The sequence below is a fragment of the Mandrillus leucophaeus genome, unplaced genomic scaffold (assembly GCF_000951045.1).
Source record: "Mandrillus leucophaeus isolate KB7577 unplaced genomic scaffold, Mleu.le_1.0 Scaffold100, whole genome shotgun sequence".
Lineage (NCBI taxonomy): Eukaryota > Metazoa > Chordata > Mammalia > Primates > Cercopithecidae > Mandrillus > Mandrillus leucophaeus.
In genome coordinates, this window is record NW_012098099.1 from 2,846,769 (window position 1) to 2,856,349 (window position 9,581).

The 9,581-nt window shown below is 45.2% G+C and overlaps 1 protein-coding gene across 3 annotated transcripts in view; it reads left to right on the top strand.

Moving 5' to 3' along the window:
* Positions 1 to 9,581, top strand: part of ELMO1 (engulfment and cell motility 1) — a 597,137-nt gene that overhangs the window by 56,571 nt on the left and 530,985 nt on the right. The gene's annotated exons all lie outside the window — the stretch shown is intronic.

The window sequence follows — 9,581 nt, forward strand, 5'->3', positions numbered from 1 at the left end:
CTTCACCTTTCTGTGATATTCCCACCAAAAATGCATAACCTGAATCGAATCAGTAGCAGCACCAGACAAATCCAAATTGAGGAACAAAATAACCAGTCCATAGTCTTCAAAAGGGTCAAGGTCAGAAAAATCAAGGGAAAACTGAGGGAAGCCCTTTAGAATGAAGAGACTGAACAGGCACAACAGCTTAAAGCAGTGTGGGATTCTGAACTGGATTTTCTTTTTTAAAGTAATATACTATAAAGTACTATTATTGGGACATTTGGTGAAATAATGTACTAAAAAGTACATTATTGGGACATTTGGTGAAATTTGAACAAGGTCACAGGAGCAAATATTATTAAATGTTAATTTCTGATTTGAAAGGTTGTGTGGTGGTTATATAGGAGAATGTCATTGTTTGCTGGAAATCTACACTAAGGTATTAGTGGATGGTGAGCCATTGGGTTGGCAAGTTACTCTCAAGTGGTTCAGGAAGAAATAAATTTATTTATATTATAGCTTCAATTTTTTGTGAGTTAGAGATTGCTTCAAAATAAAAAGTTTTTAAAAAGAAAAAAAAAATAATGAGCAAGCTTAGACTTTCCCCCGTGGACAAGTTGCCCAGGAAAGACGTTTCGTATTATCTCCTGATGGAAATGTGGGCAGAAGTGACCTTGGTAGACCTTGGAATGAGTTGGGGGTGGGGAGGTGGTGAAGCCAAGGGGCACAGCCAAGAGAACACCTGCATCCTTTCTCAGCAACCCTCAGGAGGTGGCCTTAAGTGCAGACAGGCTCAGAAGACAGCAGACTTCAGGGGAGCACAGTTACCTCCCAGGGCAGGTGCAACTAGCAGGTTTTTAGTGACTGGGAAGCAAGAGGTTTTTAGTGACTGGGAAAGCAGGTTTTTAGTGACTGGGAAGCAAGAGGCCAATTTGATGATAGGAAATGTCATCAAGACTGTAGGAAATGTCATCAAGACCACTGGTACTCAGACTAGCAGATTTCCTCCCTGTAAGCAGATGTCAAGGGAAGGAGTTGTAATCAGGAGAGTGTTTGGTAAATGTAGAATCACAGTGAGAAGAGCTAGCCAGTGTGATCAGAAAGTCCAGAGGCCTCCAGAGTCAGGACAGCTCCATCCCCCCATTCTGTAGGGAGGCTTCACACCTGGCAGCAGATGTGGAACAGAGAGGCTAGAGTGGGGCCACCCTCCCTTGTATAGAGCTGGGGTAGCCTGGCAGTGCCAATTTGCTCAGATTTCATGGTTGGCCACCTCTGCTTCTGACTGATGTGCTCTTGCTTTAGATACGCGAATGGCCTCAGCTAGGTTGTTACCAAGTTCTGCCAACTGCAAAGCCCCATGGACTCTTGAATGACTTTGCAGATCTGAGATCTTGTGTTAATTCTTTCTGGATTGGTTTTATACGTTAACTGTCAGAGGCATACGCCACTTTATTCAGGTTCCTTAGAGCTTCTCCTTGCCACCCTGTACTTCCTCAGAGACCATTGGCCATGTGGGAACTTGAGTTACAGAGATGCTGACCTCTAGAGTAGCAACTTCCCTCTTTCTGTTTTGTTTTGCTTTGTTTTGAAGTCTGGAGCCACATCAGAGGAAAGAAAGATTATTTAAAAAAAAAAATGTTTACCATCCTGGAATATTTTATCATCTCTAGAGTTCTTTAACTTCCCTGGGTTGCAGACTTCCTTTCGAAATTTAGCCAGAATATCTATATTTCTCATTTGAGAACAGTGTGTCTCCCTGCTGGAAACTCAAGTTCTTCCATTTCTGGGTGCAAAGTCCATGCAGGGCCATTGCATGTGTGTGGAGATTACAGTTCTCTTTCTACAACTGAATGCTGTCTTAGGGTGGGACACACACTTCCCCCACAGGCTTTGCTGCTCTTTCTTGCACAGGTGGCCACTTCTCCTCCTGCAGGCCTTCTGGGTACTTAGCCCTGGAACCTGTGGTCCCAAATGGTTCCTTGTATAAAAGCCATCTCTTCCCTGGTGAGCGTGATATGGGGGCTTGCCCAAATCTTGACGCTCTTGAGTAGCAGAGGCTGTTTCTGAAGAGGTTCCTGAAATCAGAAACGTGGCATGCAAGTCGGCCCCCAGCTGGGGGTTCTGGACGGCTCAGTGGTTAGAGGCCGGTTAGAGGAGGTGTGGGTCCTTCTATGAGTAACGAAGGCCCTGTGCACCTCCTGGAATAAACTCTGTTTTCTTCAAAGAAATTTTAGAGAGGAAGTACATATATAGACTGGCTCACACTGGTCCAACCTAAGGGTCCTCAACTTACTATAATTTTATATTTTGTTTTATCTTTTGTCATAATATTATAAGGCCTTGCACACAAATGCCTTTATAAATAACTTCTTCTGGGCTGGGTGTGGTGGCTCGTGCCTGTAATCCCAGCACTTTGGGGTGCCGGGCTGGCAGATCACTTGAGGTCAGGAATTCAAGACCGGCCTGGACAACATGGTGAAACCCCATCTCTACTAAAAATACAAAAATTAGCCAGGCATGTTGGCGGGCACCTGTAATTCCAGCTACTCAGGAGGCTGAGGCAGGAGAATCACTTGAATCCAGGAGGTGGAGGTTGCTGTGAGCTGAGATCAAGCCACTATGCTCCAGCCTGGACAATAGAGCAAGACTCCATCTTAAAAATAAAAAAGAAAGAAAGAAGTAAAGAAAGAGCTGTGGGGGAGGAAGGGAGGGAGTGAGGAAGGAAGGAAGGAAGGAAGGGACTACTTTCTCAGAATATGCCTGATTTGGGCTTGATATGAACATTGAACCACTTCCCTCTATCACATATTCAGTTGGGGATGGGAAACAGTGTCTACAGGGTCACCAGGTCAATTTGGTGTCCTGCCCTGGCCACCTGTGTGCCCTGGCAGTTGTCTATAACCAGATTGTCCTCTCATCTAAAAGTGCAAACTCCTGATAAGCTCATGGCCCTCAACACCTGGTAGATAGAAGCAATAGCATGAGGGCCGGGGGGTGGTGGTGGTGGTGGGTCCTAAGCTCCTGTAAGTCTCAAAGAGCAGAGACTTGGTTTCCATTTGCAAACAAACCAAAACAAACCCATAAGCCCCATATGAACTCTGCCATTAGTCTTTGACATCTGTTTGATTTTTTTACTGGGTCAGGGATGGTGATGAGTCCTAAACTATGGGGACCATGAAAAGGATTAGGAATAGAATCACTGGAAACACATGTTATTCAAAACAGGTGGGGCCTGAGGTCTGCTTAGGAACCTGTAGCTTTTGCTTTTTATCTGTCCCTGGGTCACTGTGCTTCTGGGAATCAGAAAAAAAAAAAAGGCAGAGTGTAATAAGAAATTTGCGGCCGGGCGCGGTGGCTCAAGCCTGTAATGCCAGCACTTTGGGAGGCCGAGACGGGCGGATCACAAGGTCAGCAGATCGAGACCATCCTGGCTAACCCGGTGAAACCCCATCTCTACTAAAAAATACAAAAAACTAGCCGGGGGAGGTGGCGGGCGCCTGTAATCCCAGCTACTGGGGAGGCTGAGGCAGGAGAATGGCGTAAACCCGGGAGGTGGAGGTTGCAGTGAGCTGAGATCCCGCCACTGCACTCCAGCCTGGCAACAGAGCAAGACTCCATCTATAAAAACAAAAAAAAAAGAAAGAAATTTGCTCCTTGGGGCACCCTACTGACTGTCTCTTATACACATCTAGATGTGTATAAGAGACAGGAGCGAGACTCCGTCTCAAAAAAAAAAAAAAAAAAAAAAAAAAAGAAAGAAATTTGCTCCTTGGGGCACCCTACTGACCTGTGTCTTTGTCAGTCAGATTCCCTGTTTGATGGGGGGAGTTCTGCCACCCTGCACTCTGCGAGACCTTCCCTTGCACAGTGAGTGCAGGCTTCATGTGAAACCGTTCATACTCCATGCAAGTGGCGCAAGCCTGACAGCTGTGAAGGAATGCTTCTTGGGTTCCTGCTCAGTTAAGGGGCTGACTTTATGTTCACAGTGACAGCTGCAAAGTACAGATTTAGGGTGGGGGCACTAGCTCTAAATTCCTGTTACCATTTGTGTTTTTAAAAAGTCTGCATTTTTATGTCTATGGTGCAGCTTTACAACTTGCTGCTGTGATAGCCTATACACAGCCATTTCTTGTTCTTTTGATTTTTTAACCAAGTGATTTCTGGAACCAGAAGGTGACTTCTTGGGGGATGAAAGCACTAGGGAATCTGAATTTCAAGAGGTGGGATAGGGAAGGCTATGAGATTTTGGAAGTTGGGCAACATGGGAGAGACTGTGGGAAGCATGCCTTTGTGCTTACGGTGATTAATTTTTGTTTCAAAGAGCAGCTCTCCGTAATGAGGGTTGCATGTGCTGGAGAATTAGTAAGAATCTTGGGGGATGCCTGCGCTTTATTCTTTACGCATACCCCTAGGTGGAGGTGGAAGTATTTGGTTCCCCTACACTCTTGACAGACTCTTTCCTGTGGTTAAAGGACAACTGAATTTCCCAGCAAAAGCTGGATATCAGGGTCTGGAGACTCCTATGTCTCCGTGCTACCTGTGTCCAGGCTATTATTCCTGCCTCTTCATGCTCCACGAGGTGGCAGGATGCAAGGTTTGTCTTCCACCTGGACGGTTCCTGACTCTTGGAGACTCTCGCATGCCTGAGATGTTTTAGCAGTGGACTGAAGTGTGCAGATTTCAGGTGACAACTTCATTGCTTCCGCTAGAGGAAATAGACATGTTGGTCTACATGCGCATCAGCACGATGGAGGGAAAAATGCTCAACGTTTTAAAATAGACTTTTAAAAACATTACCGAGACTGTTTAGTGCCTTAAAAAAAAATTCTTTTGAACGTTGACAGTCCTTTCCTCCATATATAAAGGAAACGTTTTATGTGGCTGTTTTGCTTAATGTGGGCTGGTTTTATTTTGGACTCTTTGAAACCCAGCGTGAAGGCTAAAATTCTGCTCTGTGGAAAAGTAAAAATGAAAGGAACTGCCTGGTTTGGGTTGTGCCAAATTAAAGTGACAAGGTACAGATAACAGGGCACAGCCATGCCCACAAATTAGTCCTCTCTAATTTGCTGCTGTGGAAAGTAGTGCTTTGGTGTTGCATTGCTATTTCTTTCCTTAAATTAAAGTTTAAAAAAGAAAGCCTAGTTTGCTCAAAAGAGAAAACTGGAAAAATGTAAGCCCATCAATATTGAAACAGCCCATGGTTCCCTGTGTTCAGGGAATTGTTTGAGGAAGTTCTGCTTCAAAAACATGTAAATTACGTGGTTTTATTTTTAGAAGCCGCACTTCTAAAATGTGTATTGGATTATTTTGTGTGCTACTTAAAGGTAACCCTTCCAAAGCTCTTGTTGACATGCAGAACGTCTTTTGTGTGGGTCAGGTGATGGTGGTATTTTTATTTTAAAAACTTTTTTAGAGACATGGTCTCCCTCTATTGCCCAGGCTGGAGGGAAATGGCACAATCATAGCTCACTGTAACGTCTATCTCCTGGGCTCAAGAGAGCCTCCTGCTCAGCCTCCCAAAGCACTGGGACTATAGGCATGAGCCATGCCCAGCTGGTGGCAGTCTTTTGTGTGGTTTTTTTTTTTGCACGTGATGTGCCTTGGCATCATGGAGTGAGTGCAGCATCTTTCTCCATGATGTTATTGTGATCCAGGAGGACATGTGGTTTTCCCAGTCAGTGTGCCCTGCTCCAAATTATAATACTCCTCTTCCCCGATTACAACTTCTCAGAAAGCTGAAATGTCATTCTTTGAAATGTGGTGGCACGTGATTATAATATTACCAAAAAAAAAAAAATCAGATACATATGTTGTATAATAAAAGTCAGGATTACTTATTACAACACTGTACCAAAAAAAATGCAGTATTTCGGTCCTGGTAAGTCTTGTTTTGTTCTTAGTATCTGTGTATGTTAAGGGGAGACCTGTTGTCTCTGTATCGAGTTGTCTGCTCCTCTGGTGGTGAGCACTTTCACACTCATAGGAGGCTTTCATTTATCTGTCTGGATAATAATGGCTCATTTCACACTCTGACTTTTAAGGCAGTGTTTCTCAAAGTGTATTCCACAGATTGTTACTAGATGGTGATGTTTAAAGGGTTCCCTGCACTTTGGAAGGCCAAGGCTGGAAGATTGCTCGGGGAGACCAGTTTGGGCAACATAGGGAGATCCCATCTCTACAACAAAATGTAAAAAATTAGCCAGGCGTGGTGGCCATGTACCTGTAGTCCCAGCTACTCGGGAGGCTGAGGCAGGAGGAACTCTTGAGCCCAGGAGGTCAAGGCTGCAGTGAGCTGTGATTGTACCACTGCACTTCAGCCTGGGTGACAGAGTCAGGGCCTGTCTCAAGATAAAATAAAGGGTCCCATGGTTGAATAAATTTTAGAGACACTAGGATAAATCAAGCCAAACAGATTGGTTTCCTGAAGGAGTTTTCTGAGCCTTTTCTATACAAAAGTACACCATGACTTTTCAGGACAGCGAGTGGAATAGACATCTGGTTTCCCACAGGAGTAAGTTCCTAAGCGCCTGCTTGGGAAACACTGCCTCAAAGTTTGGCTCTATATGCCTGTCTGGTGTGAATCGTGTCCCCTACAAAAACGGTATATTCGAGTCCTAACCCCCCAGGCCCTTAGAATGTTTCCTTGTTTGGAAATAGGGTGGTTTTAGATGCAATTAGCTAAGATGAGATCATACTGGAGTAGGGTGGGCCCCTAATCCAATATGACTGGTCCTTATAAAAAGGGGACATTTAGAGATAGAAGCACACACAAGAAGAACACGGCGTGAAGATTGGAGTGTTGCTGCCATAAGCCAAGGAACTACCGGGAGCTAGGAGGGAGACCTGGAACAGATGCTTCCCTAGTGCTTTCAGAGGGGGCAGGGCCCTGTTGACATCTTGGCCTTGTAACTTCTGGCCTCCACGACTGTGAGACAGTTGGTGGTGCTTTGTTAAGGCAGCACTCGGAACTAATCCATTAGCACTCTTGGGTCGAGTTTAGTACCTCAGACTTCTTTTCAGGAGGGGCCAGAGCCATATCCCTTGTGCTAGAAGCTGCATACTCAAGTGCCTCTCTGGTTCTTTCTTTTCTATGGGTTTATTCTTTATGCTATTTGTGATGTTTTCACTGGGGCCCACCCTTACTTCCCATTGACCTGGAACAGAGGTTTCTTACTCTTGCTATATATTAAAGTCATTTGGGGAACAGGAACAAAATAAAACAACAACAAAAAACTGGGCCTCGCCCCAGGGCAATTAATTGAACTCTCTGGGAGTGAAGATCAAGTATTTTATTAAAAACTCTCAGTCAATTACAATGTGCATGCGAGGCTAATAACCACTGAAGGAAGCAGACACTAGGCCGTGTGCAGGGACGGGCTGGGGGAGGAGGCTCCAACAAAAATTCGGCAGGGAATGGGAGGCTCTCTGCTGAAACCAAGAACACTCGGGCTGCGTGCCTGACTGACCTGAGTGTGGACCCTGGATCTCTACTTACCTGACTTGAGTGTGGACCGTGCATCTCTACTAACCTGACCTGAGTGTGGACCCTGCATCTCTACTTGCCTGCTGGGACCAGGTGCAAGTAGTTTAGCTGCTGTCTCCGGTGGCATCCTGATTTAACACTTAGGGATAATAATGACCCCCTAGGAAGGCTGTGGTGAGGGTCTGTGGGAGGCTTTGTATAAGGGCAGTGAGTCCAGAGCTGTAAGTACTATGGGGAGACGAACTGGGCTACCCCTCTCCAGCCCCCGCCCCCTTTTCTCAGTGGTCTCCTTAGGTAGGAACCATCTACCTCTGTCACCTTCTGCCCATTTTCCAAACCTAGTCCTTGATTCCTGCCTCCAGCCCTCCCTCCCCAGCTACCTGCTCAAAACAATTGCAACATCCACAGGCTTCCAAATCCAAGGCGACTTTCTGTCTGCACACCGTTTCTTCACAAAGAAAACACATTTGTTGAGGAAGTATGCTGATTCCTCAAGGAACCAGCCCCAGGGCCAGGCATGAAATCACTGTGGCTTGCACCACTGTGGGTTGCAGGCACTTCCTTAAAGGTGAAGTCATTCTGGGTAAAAGGCAGGCAACTAACACACAGCATCTGAAAGACTGCCCTGGAGCTCTCCAGTTGAGGAGGGGTCTAGATCTTGGTGAAGTTTCTGGCTCCTGCCTGGATCACAGTCAGCTGTGGAGCACATAACACTAGGGACTTCCTGGGGAATTGGGCATCTCCGGAAGCTGGGCCTGGCACTGGTAGTTTTCAAAGTTCTCCAGGCGGTTCCTCAAAAGCTCTAGGGGTGGTTCTGCTTCTGTGAAGGCAGATTGGCCATCCCTTCGTATTTTGTGCGTGTGCATGCATTTTGCTATGTGGGAAGCTAGGCGCTCGCTCAGCTGTTCACTCAACAAATGCTTATTAGGTGACAATATCTACCAGACCCTCTTCTAGACACGGGATACAGTGGAAAACCAAACACTTGTGCTTGCATGAAGCTTCTTTTCTATTCAGGGATCCAGAAAATAAACAAGTAAACAAATGTCGGAGGTGAATTCACACCCTGAGAAGTGCCATCAAGAAAATAAAACAAGGGAGTGGAGCGGGAAGGACAGGGAGCACCATTTTAGTTAGAAGCCAAGTCACGCTTCTCTAAGGACACTTGAATGGAAACCAGAGTGAAGAAAGGGAGTGAGCCACAGGGCAGTTTGGGAAATGTTGTAGGCAGCTGAATAGCCCTGTGCTTGGCCTGCTGCGGGAACAGCAGGGCCAATGTGGCTGGAGGGGAAGGGAAGATGGAATGAGGAACAGAAAAGGGGCCAGAGGCCAGACCACAGAGGCAGATGGGCCATAGCTAGGGCTTTGAATGTTTTTCTAAATGTGATAGGGTGCCTCCGAAGGTTTTGAGTAGGGCAGCCACATGACCTGACTTAGGTCTCAAATGGATCATTCTAGAACATCAACTACTGTGGGCAAGAGTAGAGTCGGAGAGATCAGCTAGAGGTGGACTTTTTAGCACTGTCCAGGGAGCAGCTAGGAGAGGTTTATGCATATGCGGCAGGTAAAATGTTACAGCAAGGCTTCAAAGTAATTGCTAGGCAGTGTTTACTATTCTTAGAACTTCAGAGCAAAGTATGGAATATATACTTTTTGCATATTGTCAGATAATTCTGCATATTTTCAAATGTGATACTTACAGTGCTATCTGAACATGGTCACAGGCTCAAACGAATTTGTGTGCATTTTTATTCATGTCTTTTGTGTGTGCAACCATTGCTAGTTTTATTACAGATTAGAGTGAAAGAAGTAATTTTTTGAGGTCAGATTTCTGAGGCAGCCTCTCAAGTAGATCTAGAACTTACTGGTTTCTTGACAAATAAACAAATTGGAAACTTCTAATTTTTCTTCTATCTAAGTATTTTGCTCACTCTTGTTTATAAATGTTGTGCCTTTTCTAATGGCTTGCACTTTTTATTGATATCTATAACACCTCATTACTCTTGTTTGGGTCCGGGTAATTACATGTGCATATTATCATCTTAATTGTGTCATTTGTTTTCAGTCTGTGTTACTAAAAGAGGTAATAATCTGTATTATCAATGTAGATATGACT